Source organism: Nylanderia fulva, unplaced genomic scaffold (genome assembly GCF_048542155.1).
Source record: "Nylanderia fulva isolate GAGA-0341 unplaced genomic scaffold, ASM4854215v1 Scaffold66, whole genome shotgun sequence".
Lineage (NCBI taxonomy): Eukaryota > Metazoa > Arthropoda > Insecta > Hymenoptera > Formicidae > Nylanderia > Nylanderia fulva.
In genome coordinates, this window is record NW_028190764.1 from 357,010 (window position 1) to 380,160 (window position 23,151).

General features: G+C 30.4%; 1 protein-coding gene and 1 long non-coding RNA gene across 2 annotated transcripts in view; one reads left to right on the forward strand and one right to left on the reverse strand.

The window, feature by feature from the left end:
• Nucleotides 1-23,151, forward strand: part of dpr1 (defective proboscis extension response 1) — a 355,906-nt gene that overhangs the window by 154,832 nt on the left and 177,923 nt on the right. The gene's annotated exons all lie outside the window — the stretch shown is intronic.
• On the reverse strand, nucleotides 186-7,127 carry LOC114933894 (uncharacterized). Its single transcript, XR_003820161.2, has 3 exons — nucleotides 7,009-7,127; nucleotides 374-583; nucleotides 186-233 (listed from the first exon to the last, which is right to left on the reverse strand). It is a non-coding gene; the product is annotated as an uncharacterized LOC114933894 (long non-coding RNA).

The window sequence follows — 23,151 nt, forward strand, 5'->3', positions numbered from 1 at the left end:
AGGACATTTTCATTGTTTTAATAGCCACAGAATTATTTGTTTAAACTATCAAGAACTCTAGAAATATTAAAAATAAAGTCAGAACTTTTAATTATTTACAAATTACCATGAAATAACACACATCTTTCACATATCCTCACCGCTACAGAATTATAAAATAAACAATTTCTCACTCACCGGTACGTACAATTGCAGCAAACGATGAGCGGAGTTGTAGCACACAGCATGTTGATCTGAAAACAAAATATTCAAATTATGTATATACATGTGTATGCATATACAATATAATACATATATAAGTTTTGAAAGTTTGGAAACAACCAAATATGTCATAAATAATGCAGTTTAAAAAAATTTTTTTTTATTTTTATACCTCTCAGTTGCCCCGCTGTTGCCCGATGTCTCCTCCTCCTCTCTTGGTAGCACTCACAACACTCGCGAAAATACGAATAATTACGATCGCCCGACACTTTACACGGCACTCTCGACGCGCGAAACTTTACACGGCACTCCCGACGCGCGATGTTTTATATATACGACACTCCTGACACGACGCGTGAATCGCACTGTATCACAATACTACCTGTAACAAATAAAAGACATGCATATGTTAGAATAATCTTATTATTATATTTGAGTTAAATACTAATATATGTTCAATTAATAAAATAGTAATTTATTTAAAAGGTTTAGTCAAGTTAACTATTTTTTTCTCAGTGTATAATTCTCAAAAATTGACTGGCATCTCATCTCAATATCTATTAGATATCTGGTTGTCTTTATTTTATCTTGATTTTTTCTGTTTTTAGAAGCTAGAATTCTTTTTAAAACTTATATCAACTACATTTTTTTAAAATCCTGATAATTACTGATAAGGAAAATGCCGTAAAACAAAGTGAGACACTGTATAAAGTTGGTGTCTCAATTTATCTCAAGGCATTTTCGTTGCTTTAATGACTAAAATCATTTGTTTATAGTATCAAGAACTCTAGAACTATAAAATAAAGCTAGAATTCTTAATTATTTATGAGTTTTCACGAAATCAGACGCCAGTTTCACACACGAGAAAGCAAGTATAAGAGAAATTTATATCAATAACACGAAAAAGCTCCGGATGCGTGCATGGTATTCAATTGCTCTTCGTCTTCATAATTTTGTGTGCTCTCTTTAACGAATGTATAATAAGATTCACAATTTAATTAAATACAATTATTATATTAGCATATATATTTTAATTTAGAATATACAAAGTTAGAATTGGAAGAAACTGATTTTACTGCAATATATGTATTACGTGATATACTACATGTCTCAATCATTTTAGAAAAAATATAAATTTTTATCTAATAAATATATCTATCAAAAATCTATAATTAACACGGTATAAGCCTTAGATGATTATGATATATCTCAAATATTCATTACTTTGCTTATTAATTTATTCATGTAAATTTTTAACTATGTAATACAAAATATGAGAGAATTGCAACTGAAATAAATAATGGATTGTATCGCGATTATTCTGTTATCTCACGCGTTAAAAAACAAAGATTCACGCATAGTAAAGTCTTTTTAATTAGTCATTTTACAGGTCCATTTGCATAGTGCAGCGTAGATAATAAAAATTTGCTGGCACAAGTAATCCGCAGTTTTCGTCGGCACAGTTTTAATTCCGTGATAAAATAAATGCGAAAAAATTCTACAATTAGGCGCAATTTTGCGCGATAAATGCACGCATAGAAGACCAACACAAACGTAAAGAATAGTCTCACGAGAGCGATGAGAGCTACTGGTGTATACCGCTACGAGATCATAATTCATTATGGTTGTATGTGCGCGAGACGTATTGTGAATACCTTAGATAGTTCACTTCATTTCACCTCCATCGCTTTATCATTAAATATTACCGGACCTACGTCGCGGGAGCTGCTTGCTCGAGCAATCCACAGCGATTTCATTGTTCACGTTCCGTAGCCTTTAGACTCATCAACATTATTAAGGATGTGTACATATACCGACGATTTCCGTCTGGCGTTTGCGCACCGAGCAGTGAATTCACACAAAAGCGGGAAATAATACATAACTGTCAAGTATAAGTGTATACAAGATGTCTCGGGTTTACGGAGCGAAAACACGCGGCGGCATAAACTAAGAGAAACAATAGTTGTTTCATTTGCCGAAAATTTGCATACATTAATAGTTATAAAATTATTTAATCTTAATCTGCCGCGTAAATCACGCGCCTAAATTTCAGCTTGGCTGAAAATTTTAATCAGGTCAGAGATAATTAATGTTAGAAATTAAAATTTGAAGAATGTAATTCTCATCAACTTTTTTTCTTAAGAGAGATATTTTTCGAGTTTATTAATTAAATGATTTAAAGATTAAATTACTTAAACACGCCTCAAAGAAGAGTTTAGTGTGATCGGTTAAGTAGTGAGAAGCAAAACATATACGAGCAGCAACATCCTATTATTGGAGAAAATTAGAGTTAACTTTACTTTAGTAGGCAACTTCAGTATGAGACTCCTATTTGCTAACCCTTTGTCGACCCTATTTGCCAACCTCAATGTTCAATATTTGATAGCTCGTTAATGAAGTATCGAGTTAAACATTTACAATACTTATAGCGTAGCAACTAAGTGAATGAGATATACTTCTACTCATTTACCATCAAGATATGATTCATCACGTATCACTCATTATAAAGTATAATGTACGCTCTTAACCTTGTTGATCCATTTAAATCTATTTCAAACTATAGTATGTTCATTTTCAAATGTTATACCTTTGCATATTCTATTATAACACTGTCAAATTCTATTTTTATATTAATTTTTCTTATTCCATTGTTAAATATATATTTATAAATCACAAAAAAGTAATAAAAAATGAAAATATATTCTATTAAATTAATGTTAAAACATCTGATCAACACGGAAAAAAATAGCCACCGCATAGCTAAATTTTTAACTGTCCCTACATTAGAACCTGAAATTTAATTATCATGCCTAAATGTTAACTAAGATAACTAATATTTTTTAGGTATAGAATTCTTCTTTAAACCATAGCTAGAAATATTAATTATCACATCTAAATTTTAGCTATGGTAACTAATATTAACTATAATTTAACGGAGAATGGTATAGCTAAAAATATTAGCTAAAATTCAGGCATTATAACTAAATTTCATGTTTGATGACAACTACAATTTATAGATATAATAGTTAATTTTTTTTCGGGTACTTATATATAAATATACACTAAAAAAAATTTGTTAACTTGACTAAATCTTTCAACTAAATATTATTTTGTTAATTGAACATATAGAAATATTTAAATTAAATATAACAAGACGTATATTTGACTTAAATACTAATATATATTCAATTAATAAAATAGTATAATTTAGCTGAAAAGTTTAGTCAAGTTAGTAAATTGTTTTTTCAATGGATATAATTAAAAAGACAAATATATAATTGAATTAAATTAGATTAGCTGTTTGTAGCCGAGATTATGTCAGATAATTCTCATGCTGTCAATTATGATATATGTAAATATATAAAGAGATCCGTCTCGTTGACATTAAAATATGCACACGTACGAATAAAGAGCGTCTATATCGCAAAGATCCCGGCGATACGTATTACGAGATCCTCGCCCAATTTCGCGAGCAGGCACACCGAGGCGGGTTTTCAGGGTGTCGTGTTTAGTGGCAATAAATTTCGGGGTTTGTACCTTAAGACGACCGGCTATACACATTCACACGCGTGCCTGCACATATGCGATCACACGAGAGTGTTGGTGCGGCTGTTACGACGGCATCGCGGAAGCAGCGCGACATTTTCCGTCATGGCAGCTACGAGGACATATTTAAGGTGTCCTCCGCGCGTCCTCATAATCTTCCCAATTTCCATTAGCGCCAGGTAATCCTTGCAGGAACACGTTTTTCACCCTTTTAGCTTAGTCCGTACTATACGAAATTCGTTATAAATCGCGACTTTTCTTAGAATATATTTTTATCTTATTAAATGCAACAACGAAATAATTAAAGGATAAAAATTTTTTAAATATAGATTACTTTCTTGCATATGAAATAATATCAAAAATTCATTATTAATATACGTACACGCGTATATCACAGAAAAAATATTATAACCACCATACCTACATTTTAGCTGTCCCTATTACATCTAAAATTTAGTTATCAATGTCTAAATTTTAGCTATGACAGCTAATATTTTTAGCTATAGTTTAACGAAGAATTTTCTGTTTAACTATAGCTAAAAAATATTAACTGCCATTCCTAAAATTTAACTACATGACAACTAAATTTTAGAGGTAATATAGGAACAGCTAATATTTAACTATGGTGACTAATATTTTTTTCTGCAAATATAATCCCGCTTCAAAGTATCTGATTCTTGTTTTTAATATGCGTCGTATGATAACGACGCATCATATATAATTTATGATATATAATTTATTTTGTCAACTAGCTTGCATACACTTTTAAGAGTCTAGTCAACGCGAATCCCCAAAGCTATTCATTCGCGCGACGTACGACAACAAGAACGTTGCTCGATTTCGTACACGACAGTGCGCGAGTTAACATAGCCGATGTGAACTGCGAACGAGCAAGATCTTGTACATAACTGGAATAATTGCATTACGAGTTTAACCGTTCTAACGAGAATAGCGCTAACGATTTCTCGTCAGAGTTTGCACGGCACTCCTCATTACGCGGGACGAACGCGTTGTGTCCTTTTAAACAGCTTTCCTAGACATCTAGATTCTGCTCCTTTCTCTTCTCCCTCTCTATATCTTTCTCTCTCTCTCTCTCTCTATCTCTCTTTCTGGATTCGCATGAAAGCACGCAAAGCTCCTGCCGCAGTACCGCACAGGACAAAGCGGAGTCAAGAAAGATGTCAGAATAGCGTTTCCGCGCTTTAATCCGCAACGCGCCGTGGTCTCGTTTCTTTGCGGACGGATCAACAAAAGCGGCGTTTCACGCATTTACGGTGGCAAGCAAGAGAAAGAGAACGCGAGAAGAGCAGCTGTATCTCGTGGAGATTTTGCTGCGGTCCGCAAGATAAACGAGTAGAGAATAATATTCGCCGCCTTTACCGCTCGCATGACAGATTTCGGAGTAAATTCGTAAATGTTGCCTTTCACTCATCCGTCGAATAAAAAAAAAAGGAGCAAAATCAACGAAGATTTTAATAATAAACGGCTAAAGGCTGTAAATTTTAATGACTCTTTATAAATGAAGAACTCTATGCGTACTCGATATAATATAGAGCCCGTTGCAATTAAAAGGACAAGAATCATTAAATACAATAATTACAGCAATTAATACAGCAATTATTTGAGAAAGAAATTGTAGAAAAGAGCACAAGTGAAACAAGAGAGCAGAATATTCGGATTTTAAGATTCATCAGAAAGGTATTCAAGAATCAATTAAAAATATCGTTGGATACAGAAAAAATAATTAAAGTGAAATTATTAATTATTTTTAACGTATAAATTTTAATTTTAAACTGATTAAATAAAGTCCGTTAATATAATTATGACAATAATCTGTATTTTTCCTAAGCTTCTCATATTTTATAAAATTGTGAATATTATTTTACTATGTGAAGCATTAAAGGAATTAATTAATTATCCTGCTAATGTTTCCTGGATCGTTTAATTTCCAATTTTACTTCCACGAAAATTTCGTAAATGCAAATTTGCGCAAAACGTTTCAAAAACTTTTCATTAGAAAAAACGATCACGTCGTTATAACTTTACGTCGACCGGTGGCGCATAAACGTTCGTTACCACGTTGATAGTTATATCGATGTCGATGGAAAACCTGAATATTTTTGGCGTACGTCCAAATTTGCGATGAATTTGCAGAATTTCCGATAGCAAATTGAAAGAACGCGGCCGCGTGTAAAGAGCACGCGAAAAACTGCGCGAGACGAATCTCGACGAGCGCCGGATGAATTCCAGGACGCCCTCGATCGAGGAAAAAAGAGAGAGAAAGAGCGAGGGAGAGAGAGAAAAGTATAGCCCGCGATTCCTCTCAATTTAATATAATTGCTTTATGGGGACATTCAAAACGTATGACTTCATATGCCGAGGATACGCGCAAGCAATTACAATCGCAATCGCGCTGCGCCGGTACCGTCACAAATTATTTTCGCTCTGCCGCATGAATCACGCCCGGCAACGCCCGCGCAATCACGTTAAAATAAAATTTCCGTTCCTGCCACGTGTAATACACCGTACGAGCTAATTAGCGATAACCATAATACGCCGTTATATACGCCAAATCATAACTGTAGCCGCTTTTGTCCCGAAGTTAACAAAGTTAACGTCGAAATAGTGTGCGCAGACATGAAAACCAACGATTATCATTAATTTGTTGGTTTCCAATTTTCCAATAATGATGCTAAATCGTAGTATCGAATAAATAGTACACTTTTATATGTAACTATTCAGTATCATCGCCCAGATTATGAGAAAATGTCATTAGCAAGTTATTTGTAATATTTAATTTAAGAGATTTAAATTATATAATTTATATAAAAAATGCGTAAGAATTTTGTGAAAACTAAAATGTTCCCCAATTCTCGTACACATGTACACATAAAATTTAATAATATTAAAATATTGTGACAGAGAAGTCGAATTAAAACTTGATTAAAAAGAATAAATCATGCGCTAATTTTTTTTCATTGCGCATTAATATATCTTTTATAACTCTTTCGTCGCAACATTTATATAGAATATTAATATAAAAGATATTAATAAAAAAATAATTTTTCCAGAAAGTTTCGTGAAATCTCACAAGCAAATAAATTTGAAAAAAAACATAAAATGAAAAATCTATATTATGATGGCGTATTATGGTTACCACTAATTAGCTCCTACGGTATAACTCACTATTTGTATTAAAATGCAAAAATGACGTAAAGCTCATTATTACTGATATAAAGAAACGATTAAATTATTATTTACCAAGTTTTAGACACTTGTTTTCATGTAGCCACAATGTAACTCTGCCACGATGTAACTCTGCTACGATGTAATTTCTGCCAATAACAATAGATGAGCTGCATCTACGAACGACTTCATAGCATCTGTAAAAAACATTGAAATATTTAAAAAATCTGTGTTAAACAAATAATATATATATATGTATATACACATATATTATAAATTCTAATAACTTTAAAATTAATTAGAAGTTATATTACAATAATCATTTGTTTAAAAAGCTCAATATAAAGATTATTTTTATATGCAAATTTAATTTTTCTCACTTTATCTGATGTTTTCGCTCTCTTGTTTACTTGAGAACTATATTATTTTAATATAAAAAAAAACTGTTAATCTCGGCTCAAATTATTGTGTTACAATAAAAATAAAATCTCGACGGCAATCGGAGCCTGTGCGGATGACATGCACAAAATTAATAAATTAAAATGATATATAATTTAACATTATTTTCATATGTTCTAACAAGAATTAATAAAAAATATGAAAAATAAGACTTCTCCTGAAACATATATATTGTATGCGTAATCAGAAATTATCTTAATGCAATTACTGGAGCAATAAAAAATATATATAATATAAAATATATATATATATATATATATATATATATGTATATATATATATATATATATATTGTTATAGTATAAATAATCATTAATGAAGATACGGTAATGAATATTAAGAGTAAACCAGCATAAAATATAAATCAAAGTCATCCTGTTGCCTGTTATTATACTTCCTTTGTTACAAAGTCACATACATACATATTAATTCGAAATTAATTTCGATTGCGCGCATTAATTAATTGTCACTTTTCACGACACTCCTGGTACATTATTTATCTACGACACACTCCGAATATGTAAATTACGCGAAATACATGACATTTTGCCCGTCAATATCGACACTTCCAATATTTGTTACATATGCACGCGATGCATTTTCTATCGAGGAAAAATATAAACATTACAGTTACATTAAAATATTGCATAAACATAAATTAAATATCGTAATTAAGCGACTATCATATCGAATTAATACGCTCATTAAGTGTTACTTTTAATACTTTGATTTCGATTTGATTGCATTTGCAATGTTTTTTATATATAAATATAGCAAATATATAAATATACGAAATAAATATTTTTGCTAAATTAATTATATATACAAAAAAAAATAAGTATATCTCACAATAATCATTCATTAATATTTTCCGATATCCCCGCAAGCCTCCATACAAATAAATGGACGCAAATATACATATATTCAGTAAATCGATATATACAACAAAAATCATCTCTATTCTCAATACGCTATTAAAATTAATGAACGACGCAATTATGTTTTATATATTACGTTATTTTTGATACTCACAACGATTGTCTATCTTATTTTTCAGCACTCGACACTTGTCCGCATGCAAATTTTACCTCGGAATAATGCAAAATGCGACTCGAGGAAAAGCGCGAAATGCATAGCAATCGCGACTTTTACTCCCTCGCAGTACTACGTCATGTGACGTAATCAATCGACACAACATCAGATAACTTTACTCGATAAATGATCCAAGAGTTTCATTATTCTAAATATATATATATATACATTGCAATTAATAATTTAATTAATCAAGATGCAGAAATCTTTGTCCATTGCGTTAATGAAATGTGTCGATGCATTTATCGAGTGAAGTATTGTTCGATTCTTGGTTGCTATGCATTTTAGCACCTTTTCCTGAAATCAATAATGTCAGTTGTTATGCATTTTAGCGCCTTTTTCTAGAATCAACAATCACGGTTGTTATGCATTTTAGCGCCTTCTTCCGGAATCAACAATCGCGGTTGCTATGCATTTCGCGCATTTCCTCGCGGCAAAGTCGTAGTTCTCATTACTCGGGAGTGAAATTTGCGTGCGGATAAGTGTCGGGAGTGTCGAAAAATATTACGGGCGATCGTTGCGGAGTGTACGAACCAATATATATGTATCAAAGACAACTGAGACTTGCTAATTGTAACCTGCAGAGACAATTAAGACTTTTACTAATTGTAATCTGATTCCTACGGTCTACGGTCGCATCAAGTCGGACATATTTTTGAGAATTTCTCGCAAAATGGGCAGACACCTTACGAATAAAGAATTTATTGCAAAGCAACTTTCCTCGTATTGCAACAAAAATTCAAAATCATGGTGAGTGATCATTAAGAACGTTCAAATTATATTTATTTAATCAATTCTATTAAATAATTTATTATTGTGTGTGTATGTAGTAACATTTATATATGTATAATATTACTCATATTATTCATAAATGCTCCTATGTGTTTCATATAAAAATGCATATATATATAAAAATCGAAAATAAAAAAGGAATAAAATATAGGATTAAATGAATAAAAAGATAAAAAAAAATTAAATGAGCAAAATTATAATCGGATGATATAAAATAGCAAAACATGAATATAGCAGCAATAAAATCGAATAAAACAGTACCTCACATATTTTTAATAGATTTATACCATTAAACATGAGTTAAAAATTAATTTGTATATATAGCGTCAATCATTTATGCATAATATAAAAATTAATGATGCAATGGAAAGTATTTAATAATTAATTCCATCCATAAATTGATAGCAAGATATTTTTTTATTTTATTTTATGCAATGTATATTTCTCTAATCATATTTTTAATATACTATATTTCTTATATCGAGAATAACAAAATATATATAAACTATCGATCAGATTGTAGGCCCATCCAAATATTGAATAAACTAATATTTAATAATTAGAATTTTGAAATAAAATCAAGTATAACTATCATATAATAAAAAATGTATACTTTATTGAAAAAATGCACATTATCTGTGCAAATAATATTATTTACATAAAATATATTTTATTGGTCAATATTGAGCGAATTGAATGAAAAATTATAAATGCAGAATTTTTAATTAGCACGATCACTTGTTTTACATGATTATTATAATTTATTTTATTTTATTTTCATTATGCAAGATCTTTCCGCAGTTGCCTCGATACACTTTCGATAATTAAACAAATGAATATAATATCATATCTACATTTATTACCTTTTTAATTCCTACTGTGACTGTTAGTTATACTATATGTGACTTAAAAAACAGAATAAACGTCTATTTTTTTCATTTTATACATTAAACCTTATTAAATAACTGAGCATAAAACTTGTGTACATTGCAATTTATATGAGACACTTTTGTTAATTGGATTCGGATCTTTTTTCCTTTTTTTTGTGTACTTTTACAAGGTAAGTGATACGTACATATACATATGTGATGCAGGAAGGAAATCGTATGTAAACGAGAAGCGTGAATTAATTTGATAACAGATTTGCCGATACATTGTAAAAAAGGATGATCATTTTATGAATAGAGTTACACAAGTACATATACGATTCTCCTCTCCCTTCTATCTCTGATATAAATTCTATGCTTATGCAGTAATAAGTTTGCATTTCCTCTACCATCCCCATTACGATTTTCTATTATTCTGTGTTAGAAAAAGCAGAATAAAATGAAATGTAAATCGCGAAAAGAATCGTGTTTAAAATTGCTTTCAAAGAAATAAAAATTTATTTTATATTTTTTCTTTATTCTTTTTTTTATGTACGGCATTTTTATGTATTATATTTTACAATCGATTAAAAAGCATATTTATTTGATGACCTGATATTTCTATCGTTTCTTAATATACTTTTAGGAATGGTTATTTTATAAAAAATATTTATAATTATAGCACGGATATTTACATATTAGAATCAATTGTTTGAAAAATTTTCATATTTCAGAGTTCCAAATTTGAAAATAGCAGTATGAATAGCAGTATGAATATAATATAAAATATAACAGATGTTAAAATTTTATTTCTCACTCTACATTGAAATTTAGAACATATGCATTATATGCAAAATTATATTTTTCATGCATATATTTCAAATTCAATATGAACGTACCACAAAAAATAATGCTATATAGATTTCTTAAAGATTAATTTAATCGAACTCTTTAAGCGGTTCTGCGGCTCGATTCTGCAAAGCAAATTGAAAATAAGATAACGCAATTACGTTAACGAGTAAACAATCGTGTTTTATAAAGCAAGGAGATCCCATGTAACATCAGATAAATTTACTAACTAATTACGGGCAAGTAACATGTACGAATTATTTAGTTTGGACGTATATTGAGAACGCCTCTCGATATTTCACTTCATTAATTAACCAGTTGATTTAATTTCGGGCGCAGCGAAGCAAGCTCAGTGAAAAGCATACATGCGCGATAAAACTCGTCGATTCTTTTCTTTTTTAACAACCACTTTCAAATAAAATAGAATTTTTGTGGTAGGACCCATCTGTCATTCAATAGTTGCATTGTACCATGATATTTGTACAATGAAATTTGTTCTGCGAAAATAACACAAGGGAATTTTTAAAAAGCAAGTGGGGCGAGATATTCCCTGCATTTTTTATCTTTTGTGCGCGTGTATTATTTCACTTTTTATTATCGCTAGGTGCAAAAAGCAGATTTAATTCATAGTTTCAAAGAAACATGTTCCCAAGTGCAATGCTACCTCGTTCATATGTTAGCCAAGTTCAATAATTGTTCATGCCATAAATAAAAATTTTACGTAATCAAAGGATTACTTCAACGTAGTTAGAATCAGAGAGCTGTTTAATTGGACACAGTTAAAGAACTGAAAATGAGTTTATATCGTTAATTTACCGTTGCCTTAATTAAATAAATAAAAATTTTTAATTAAAATTTATTTTGCATTTTGTTTGATTTTTTTCTATTTTTTGAAAACAATTTCAACAGTTTCAGAGAAAAAGATAAAATAATAATAAAACATAATAATAAAATGCACAGATTTGTGTGATTTATTAAAAATGAATTGTTTAAATAAGTATAAGTTTTATATATCATTTAATAGAAACTCAGAAAAAATTAAAAATTCTGACTTTTTTAATAATTCTATACTATCTAATAAAATGATCACGAGGAAACGCACGCATGGTTCAAATAAGACAGATGAATTTTGTTTAGATTTTTGTTTATTCTAAAGTAATTTTTATATAGTTCCTGAATAGGTCATATATTTTCTAAATTTTTTAATTATTAACGGTACTAAAATATTTTTTAAATAATTTGTTTTATTTGAAAAAGATATACCATCACTTAGTTTGATTCTGAATAACTATAATTAAATTTCGATATTATGTGAATTGTAAGAATTTATATTTCAATAATTATACTGAAGAAGACCGCGTGCGGTCGAAACGTTTATAGAATGATTGTAATTTGCGTTAGTTTTAATATAATGACTGTAGTTTTATAATTTATACATGTAATAAATGGTAGTTGACTGAACATCTCGAATATTCAGCTCGATAAGTTGGCCTTATATTTATCACTTTGTTTTCAATATACGAGCGACAATTGTATTAATTTATTTTTAATATACGCTGGCCTTACAATGCGTCAATTTAACACAAAACGGACTGATTACTATTTTAATTTTAATTTTATTCATAGAGTTTTTGGAAGAATAACCGCAGATTATTTTAAACAATGGATTAATGCGAATTACTTGTTAATAAGAGCGAGAGCAAAATTGGAATTTTTAAGAAATTGTAAAAATGGCGATATTTTTCCTACACATTTAGAAGGTTTTTGCCGCATTAAATTTAACGTTTTTCATCACAGATCGATCAGAAGACTAGATAGTATGTTGTACAAATTTAAAACAAATGCGATGAGCATTGAAATCTTTGATTTGCATAGACAGGTAGAGTCATTACAAAATAGGATTTTTCATCTCACCAGCGGGTTATTTAATCGTTTACCTGTACTCGCGTGGAATAGAATTTTCGAACATCATAACATTGCTTTTAAAAATTGCCACAACAGATTGGTTACTGCACACGAAAAGAAATTCAATTGGCTTAAGAGAAAACAACACTATAAGTATATCAACAGCATCAAACCTATAGATATACATTGTTCTTTACATTTTGAAACTTCACAACCGACGAAAATATCACAAAATTCTCTCAGGGCAATCACTAATGATGCCAAGGAGATCAATATACACATAGAAGCCAATAAATTTCTCAATGATACAATTAACCCTTTGGAAAATACTAATAAAAAATGGTTTGTTAATCTTTCCAACACAGACATTCCGCCTAACGTTTCTAATCTGTTGCAAATGGGTGATAAATTCTGTCTTCCGAATATTAGTAAAAAAACAGCGATACATGAATTCATCAAGGACATAGAGAGTAATAGCAAACGAAATAATATTAATAATCTCACAACAATCAGAAATATCGCGGTTCCAAAATTTGCACAACTTCTGAACACGAAGGATAAAAATGACGTAAGTCAACAAAAATTACTTGGTGCACACAGAGATTTAATAAAATTTTGTAAAGACAATCCGAATGTTCTATTCACACGCGCGGACAAGGGTAATGCTACGGTGGCAATGGAAAGATCTCATTATATTAACAAAATGGAAAACGTTTTAAAAGATGTCAACACTTACACTATTGTTAAAAAAAATCCGTGCAAAAAAATAGAGAACGATTTGAATGATTTGTTGAAGAGATGGCTTAAGGAAGATTATATTTCAAAAAACGAATATTATAAATTACGTTGTAGTGATTCTCTCCTTCCAAAAGCGTATGGATTACCGAAAATCCATAAGGAAAACTATCCAGTTAGAATCATAGTTTCATCGGTTGATACAGCTCTATACTCGCTGGCTTCGTTTTTACAAAACACCTTACGAACTAGTCTACCCAAAGCGAAAAGTCATATTAATAATAGTTTTGATTTGTACAGCATATTGTCTGGTAAAAAGATTGATGAGAATGATAGGATGTTTTCCTTGGATGTGGTGTCTTTGTTTACGAACGTTCCTCTGGATCTTGCGATTGACGGTATTAACGATAGATGGGATCACATTGGAATAAATACTAAAATACCGAAAAACGAATTTTTGGGGGGTATAAAATTCATATTGACTTCTACATATTTTACATTTGATGACATAATTTATAAACAGACGTTTGGGACCCCTATGGGGTCACCGTTATCACCAATTATTGCAGACCTGGTTATGCAAGATCTTGAGGATACAGTTCTCAAAGCGTTGAATTTGGAATGTTTGTTTTATTTTCGTTATGTGGATGACATAATAGTGGCCACCTCTATGACTAATATGACTCAGATTGTGAATAATTTTAACAACTATCATGAAAGACTTAAATTCACGGTCGAACAAGAGGTTAACCATAGCTTGAATTTCTTAGATTTATCACTTAAAATTATTAATAACAAAATATATATAGACTGGTATCAAAAAGAAACCTTCTCAGGAAGGACGTTATCATTTTATTCAAACCACCCACTATGCCACAAAATAGGAATAATATATAACCTTGTAGACAGATGTCTATTGCTATCACATCCACTATTTTTTAATAAAAATTTGGAGTTAATTATTAATATACTCAGAAGCAATGGTTACCCTCTTGATCTGATTTTTAACAAAATTAATCATCGGATAGAACACATCATATCTAAGGGGAGCATTATAGAGAGACAGGCCAACATAGAAAGAACAAAAAGTATAAGAAATGACTCGGTCAATAAAAAATTCTTTGTCATTCCGTATATAGATGGGATCTCAGAAATGATTGTTTCCTCGGTAAAAAATAAAAATTGTATGGTAGGGTATAGATGTCTCAACAAACTGGATAATATTATTAAAGCGCAGAAAGATAAAACTAAACATCCATGCAATTCGAATGTGGTTTATAAGATCAGTTGCAATAATTGTAATGCATCTTATGTAGGCCAAACAAAGAGGCAATTGCAGACGCGAATAAAAGAACATAAAAATAATATTAGGTTGGACTCAACGAAACATTCAGTAATTTCTGAACACATAATAAATGAACATCATACTTTTAATTGGGACAATGTTAAGATCATGGACAACGAAAATAATTATTATAAAAGACTCATTTCTGAGATGCTACATATCAAGGAACAAAAAAATGGACTAAATTTAAACAAAGATACTGAGTTACTTAGCGAGTCGTATTTTGATATTTTGGATATATTAGCGAACAAGAAATAATAATAGGACAAATAGGACATTAACGAGTAAAACATAGATATTAGATCATATATAAACACGCACGCTCTCCGATCAAGTAGAGTTTAAAATGAGCTGTCTTTCTGTATTGTTGGTTTGTTATGTGTCATCCTTAATAACTGTTAATAAGTAGCAAAATTATCAAGAAGAACGATGATAGGTAAGCATACTACCAATTGTAGGGGATACATATTATAATTTGGACATGCGTTGATCGGTAATTTTTTATAAATCGCAGCGCCTACGGAACGGGTTAATTTCTCGCATATTAACGATGAAACTATCCGAGATCTGAACAAAATCAGGGATCATATCGAGGCGAACATTGTTGGACAGGACGGATTGAAACACGCGTTAATTACTCAAAAACTCTTGATTCTGAATAACTATAATTAAATTTCGATATTATGTGAATTGTAAGAATTTATATTTCAATAATTATACTGAAGAAGACCGCGTGCGGTCGAAACGTTTATAGAATGATTGTAATTTGCGTTAGTTTTAATATAATGACTGTAGTTTTATAATTTATACATGTAATAAATGGTAGTTGACTGAACATCTCGAATATTCAGCTCGATAAGTTGGCCTTATATTTATCACTTTGTTATCACTTATTTATTTTTAAGATTTAATTTTCTAGTTCTGTATTCGAAAACAATTTTGATTAGTTCTGAATATATGCATTTTTAAAGAGAAAATTGTAACTATAAGCTTTTATAAATTATTTGTAAAATATTTCAGTTCGCTTAGTAAAGTTTGCTTTAATTTAACGGCCAGAACTATTTGTGTAAATGATCAAGAACTATAGAACTATTAAACATAAAATCAGAAACTTATTTGAATTCTCACGAAGTGATATGCCATCTTTATGCAATAAATCTAAAATAAGCTCAAGAGAAAATTCATAGTATTCTACAAAGTAATAAAATAACATAAAGACAAAAATTACATTTATGTATTTTCATTTAAAAAAGTGCACATACAGACATGTATACACAATATGTGTATACATTGTCACTGTAAGTAACTTTCGGCGGTGGAAAAGGCGAGCACGTTTGCGAAATAATGCAAGCTGTGTTCGTTCGTGAAATTATGTAACTTGCCTTCGTGCGCTAAAGTAACCGCGTCAAGTCTAAATAAATTATCACCCGTATCAGGATGCACGGGGAATTTTTTACGCTAATTGGATCTACGTTAATTGGAACGTCTTTCCTGTTCTCCTGCTTTGCAAGATTCTCGCGTGTATTTAACGAAAATGTGCGTCTCTGTGTGTACACTAACTGAATAATTACGAGGGTTGCTTGACTGCGACGCATTTTGCGATTTTACATACACGAGTCTTTATTTATGTTATGTAAACGAGAATAATTATTTTTGTGTCCAACTTTTAATGAGTACAATATTGGCTTATTTCAAGACATGATAACAATCTTTTCGGTTATGGAACGGAATGTAACGTTACAATTTGCGGTAACTCATATTTTTAGTCGTGTTAAACGAAATATCAGCTTCTTATGGACGAGTACACTTTCCAGATTGAAATCTGCGGAGTTTCTTGCAAGATGAAATGGAATTTCGTCACTAAAATGCGATGACAAAAAGGGAATGTAATATCTTATCTAGCTCTTTTTATTAGATGGTAAATTCTTCTAAAAGAAGTTTTATCATTTTTATTCGTCTAACAATCTTTATAATTTTGTAATTAATAAATAAGATTTTTTTATTGAAATATATTTGCGAAATATGTACATATTTGATAGAGCTAATTTGCGAAATGATGAAAAATTAATTTTTATGAATAAAGAAATTTTTAATGATCATTTTTCAAATTATGAAATAGCTTGAATATTATAGATTTTAATAATTCAATAAATATCAGAAAAATGTGGGATGTTAAAGAGCGGAATTTTTGAAAATCGTAGAGAACGTGCGAGATGAGATAAACGCTAGAATCAATCGTATTTCCGATAAGAGAAATATTCACCGGATTCCATCGCGTGGGAGAAAAGGACGCAGGATCGAGAGCAAGTGAAATTTCTCCGGCTTTACAATACCAGGCCATTCATAACTGTCAGTGCGACGGCGGGATATACCGTCGCATTCACAAAAGCATTCTCTTTCGATGAGAATCCCGTCGAGATATCGTCTAATGTAAATATGTACGCTCCCTTTTCGACCCACTCCTTTCTTAGAGTATTTATGTATACCCTATTACTAAATGTTTACGTGCAGACCCTTTAATGTCGAAGTCAAATATTTTCGTCGAAGAGCCATTACTTTTACCGACACGCTGTCAAATGAAAAGTTGCTGCGCAAAGAATTAGCGTCTTATTAGAGTTCAGATTAAATTCTTACCGATAACGACTTTACTGCGCATCGATCCAATAGGGCATCATGACCCATACTTTTACAATTTCTCAGATTTCGATTTTCATCTAGAGATAGGTGGATCAATTAATACATCAGTGCTCAAAGGCCAAGACTTATATTGACTTTGTTATCGTTGAATTATTTGTTTTAAAATAACAAATCAAAAATTTATTTTAGTACATTTTTTATTTATTATTTCTTCAAATGTAGAAACTAAAATTTTATTGACAAAATAAATAATACAAAAATATTTTTAAAAACTAAATATAAAAATTTAATAAGGATAATTGTAAATTTTGTTTTATTTTAATTTGTATGAGAAATAAGAATTTTTCTTAAGAAAAGAAAATTTATAGTATTTTATTTTTTATTTGATATTATATTAAAATTAAAACATTACGATAATTTCTTCTTTATTTTTTTATCATCAAATTTTGCATTTTATGCAATTTTTCTAAAAAAAAAACTTCATACAGTTTTAAATAGATAGAATAGTTTTTGATAGTTTTTGTTACACACATATCAGATATTAGATTTTGGTGTCCAATATCGCTAAAATTAAATTAAACTTTGAACAGAAATTCACCAACCGTTCATATTTACTCCCGCAAACATATATGATTCGACCGAAATAAAATATTCCAAACAATATCGTTTTTCCCACATTTTACATATTGCTATATGATAGATGGATGTAATAATTCACTAATATTTTTTGTAGTGTGAGTGACACGTAACAAGTAGAACAGATAACGTTTGATTGAGATATTGTCGCTGATTGCCTACAATCTAGAAATTTTTCATGTGAAACACATCGAAAATGATACGATATACCAAGATACAAAAAGTAACTTCAGTTTTAGGATATCATGCCATAAATTCATTTAAAATAAAACGAGTTTTTTTTACAATTTGATACACGATTTTATAATGGACAAAACATTCTGCAATTATATTACTACTTTTATATATAGAAGCAAAAGAGATAAAGGAAATTATTTTTTTTGTAAAATAATATTTTCTTTAATATTGTTTCTTCGTATTTTCAAGTTTATTTCGTACAAGCTTATTGTCTTTATTTTTTGTATAATATAAGCAAGTATCTTTTTACTTTTGCGGATAACGTCACAAATAGTTTTATCTTGTACCTTCCAAGAAAACGTGCAACAGAACAATTTGCAATATAACATAAGTAAGATAAGAAAGTACTATAAGAAAGAATTTTCTTCTCGAAAAATAATGAGATTATTGGTTCTTGTTCGTGTAAGTACCAATAAGATAAAATAAATAGGATTTTCTTTGAAAATCATTGGCTTTTACTATCCAAGATCGATGTATTTCCTTGAATTTTTTCAATTTTCAAAAAGATCAGACCAGTGTACTAGTATTGGAATAAATCTGATTTCTAGCAACTGTATTCAGAAAAGTGGATTTCCTTGAGAAATTTCTCTGGTCGTGGCCGCATTTTTATACGTTTCGCCAATACATACTATGACGGTTGATCCACGAAGCATATCACTGTGGAGAATCATCCGCGAACGTAAAATTTCTTCATTCTCTTATCGTGTATCTCTCTCCGCAGTCGTCTCTTTTCTTTGGTTTGATATAGCAACATGTACATGATCCAAAAAATCTATCAAGCAAGTTTTGATCAACTCACTGCAGCAAGTGAGATATATATATATATATATATATATATATATAAAACTTTGAAAAGAGAGAGAGAGAGAGAGAGAGAGAGAGAGAGAGATCTTTTTACATAATCATAGTCTAACAAAGATATGGAAAATATATGAAAGATGGAAAATACATAAAAGAATGCTCTTAGCAAAATATTTTAATGAAATATTGATTTCTTTTACGAAAGGTTAAAATTTAATTAGATATATGATTTATTACATATGCACATATTACATTATTATATGATAATGTATATAATGTGTGAATAATTAGTATTAAAAATGTGTAAACGTATAATTTTTTACTATATTTAAAATACTAAAATATTGAAAAATACGAAAGTAAAAAATTATTACATAAACTGTGAAATGCCATTGTTTTGATATGTACTATTTACTATGTATATATATATGGTACTGTGCTGTTTGTTAAGTATTTAACGAAGCATTTTGATATTTTCTTGAATACGCGCAAAATCTTTCTTAATAATATAATCGATAAATCATATTTTCTATTTATGCGGTTTCCGGAAAACTCGCATCTCAACTAAGGAAAGATTCACATTGACGGTACCCTTGGTACATTTGCAAATTGCAGCGCAGCTGCATCGATGTAAATTTCAGCAGTACATAAAGCGATTCCGTTTTCCCGCGGGTGGAGCATCACGGTGCCCTAATTCGGAAACATCGTACATGCCCGAAATGATACGCGTAGATTTTTCCCTTTCTCTATTTCTCTTTCTTGTCAAAGAATATAAGAAACGAAAGTTTTCGAACAAACTTGGAGTCTGCGTCTCTCCGCACTTTGAGAATCGTCGCGAAACGGCGTTATGCGTTTCTATTTTTCCATTGGTGCCCGCAAAATGTAATTTCCGTTTGTTTATCGCGTTCCATGCTTCACGAAGAGGAGGAATGGAAATTCCGAAACCCGCGCGACGTCCCAGACACGTCTGCCGCGTCGTTACCGCAAATTGGCTCCGGCGCGATCACGTATCGTCGCGAGTTGCAAATTATTTTTCGCTCTTTGCCGTGAAAAAGAATATTGCACGACTAAAAAAAGAGTTATCTATTTGTTTTTCTCGCGAGAATATAATCGACGAAATTTATAATAAAATAAAATACAGATTTTTGATCTGTATTGTACAAGAAATAAAATAAATTTTGTTTAAAAATTAATTTATCTTCTCTCTTATTAAGAAAAAAATATTTGTTATTTATTCGTTGAATATAATTGAAATGAGGTAATAGATAAATAAGATTATAGATAAATAATTTTTTAGCTCCAATTATTACAATAATTGTAAGTTATTTAATCACGAAAAACTTATTTATTCCATTCATCTGATATAAAAATAAGTATTGAATAGCAGATATTTGATTAACACATCATGCAGTCCATAATAATCTGTGGCAGCACGAATAATTAACGAAATCCACTATACGAAATATAAAGCCGATTTTCCTGACATGCGTTTTTTTTCCTATACCGCGATTGATTGGATGATCTGTCATTTTCGGTCAGATTCGCATGGTCAAACTCGCAATGGATGTTGGTATATTGATATCGATTAAAACCGAATAGTGGCGTATTTCTACGTGGTTATGGCTTTTAAAACTTGCACTTATAATTGCATGAACAAAAAATTGTGAGTCTGACATCGATAGTATATAATAACATCACATTCCTATTCCGTAAAAATATTCGACATTGCATTCGATTATAATTATATTGTAAAATATAAATTAACTTTTTTGTCGAAAATCAATTTCGTTAACTGCGCAATTACTATTGTTTCAACGTTATGCAACACATAATTGTTGTGTGATATATATGCATATATATTTGTCAATTTTATATACTCTGTCAAAATCATTTCATGTCATGTAGTATTATATTCAATTGCAGTGCGATAAATTCTATATATTCAACAGTTATATATAGCACAATAATTATTTACAATAGGATTAAAATTATTTGCAATAGCAATTACTGCTCATAATTAAATTCCTATTTAGGTTTTTAATTAAAATAGAAAAAGACAATTGTCTTTAATCTATAATAACTTACAAATTTTATTCATATTATTTGACATACACATTGTGAGATGATTTGCCTTTCTTTCTAATTTGCTATATTCAGTATCTGACACGTTTCTACAACTCAGTAACTTTTTGGACACTCTACATACGTGCATTCAGCGTAATAACGCCGTTAGTCTATCTATGGAAATCGACGTGCAAACGGGTTTATGAATCATAAATCACCATCGTTCTAGCTATAAACCCGCAAAACGTAAACAGATATCGCGATACGCGACTTTTTGGACCCGACGCGCTCGTGTTTCATACTCTTCGCGCTTCAAAAAAAAGAGTTCGCAAGCAAGGAAAAATGCAGTAAATAATATATTTCATCTTCAAAAAAAATGAAACAAATTAATTTTTTAATGCACGCACATTTCATTAGCTGCATTAAAAGATTAGTTTCTTTCATTTTCTTGCATTATACAATATAATTTGTCCACAAAATGTACGTGTTATTATTATTGTTTTCCAAGATTATTCTTGGATTAAGGTTGATATATTATTTGTTAATATTTTTTTATCGATTACATCTTGTTGGATACGTTTATTACAGTAACAGCTTAAAAAATGAGTTCTTATTGTGTATTACAATTTACATTATGAATCTCGCTCTATAAACTCTGAAAGCATAATATGCGTAAACATAATTTTTTATTAAAGATTCACATATTTACATTCCTTATTTAGTATCGAATGTGATGCATAAGATTTTCGGCGCGCATACGATGACACTGTGAATACGATTAGCGTAATAAAATTGGATACGTCAGATGGTACATTTAGCACTTAAGTGCGAAGTGCGAGAACGGAGACCTAGGGATATCTCACGAAATTGCACGCACATAAAACTATGTATGTGTGTATAGTGCCTTTCGTTATCAATGGTAACCTCTTTGACCGCGATTAACGCGCGAAATATAGTAGAAGCAATCGTGCAGAAAATAGAATTATTTCGTTATGAGCGGCCGAATAAACGCGCGAGAACAGCACAAAAAAATTCCGGACATTAAATTGTTAGTGTGTTAAATTAAATCGTCCGCGCTACGGAACGTTATAAATTCTATTCCTGCGATGCTGGGACGTGTATGTCGGCTGTAATTAAAATTCAACAACGGCACGCCGCCCGTCATGCACGGCATTTCCTATTTTAATCTACGCGTCATTATTAATCGCGCGCCACCTTGTTGTTTAGTGCAATTACAAAATAGCTCAGTTTTAATTAGTCGTTCATGGCTGTTCAAACCGCTGCTAAATTTCCCATCGACGAGACATACCATATGTGCGTAAGAAAAATTCCAAGTTCACTAAAACGCATTATTCTGCATTCGATCCCGCTTTTAATGAAATCTTCGAAAAATATTTTTATGAGTTAGAATTTATTATTTTGATTTTTTTTCCCAATATTAATAAACATTTAATATTATAATCAAGTAATTGTATGTTATAATTCAAATTTTAAAAGTTTAAAAACATATGATATTTAACTTTTGTTTTTCGAATAATAATAAAATTTTTAATAATAAAATTGAACTAATATTTTACTTAAAACTTTGATATTTTTCAATCTAACTATAGCATAACTTTGTCACGAGCAGAAAGCTGACGAAATATTAACAAGTTACAATTGTCACTTTGCAAGGACAGTTTACGCACAAAAGCGTGCACTTATCTCGAAAGGCTGAAAGCTTTCGACGTTTTTCTATAGAGTGGATTCCATCTGCGAACGAAAGGGATTACCTGCGGAAATGTGACCGCCACATGGTCT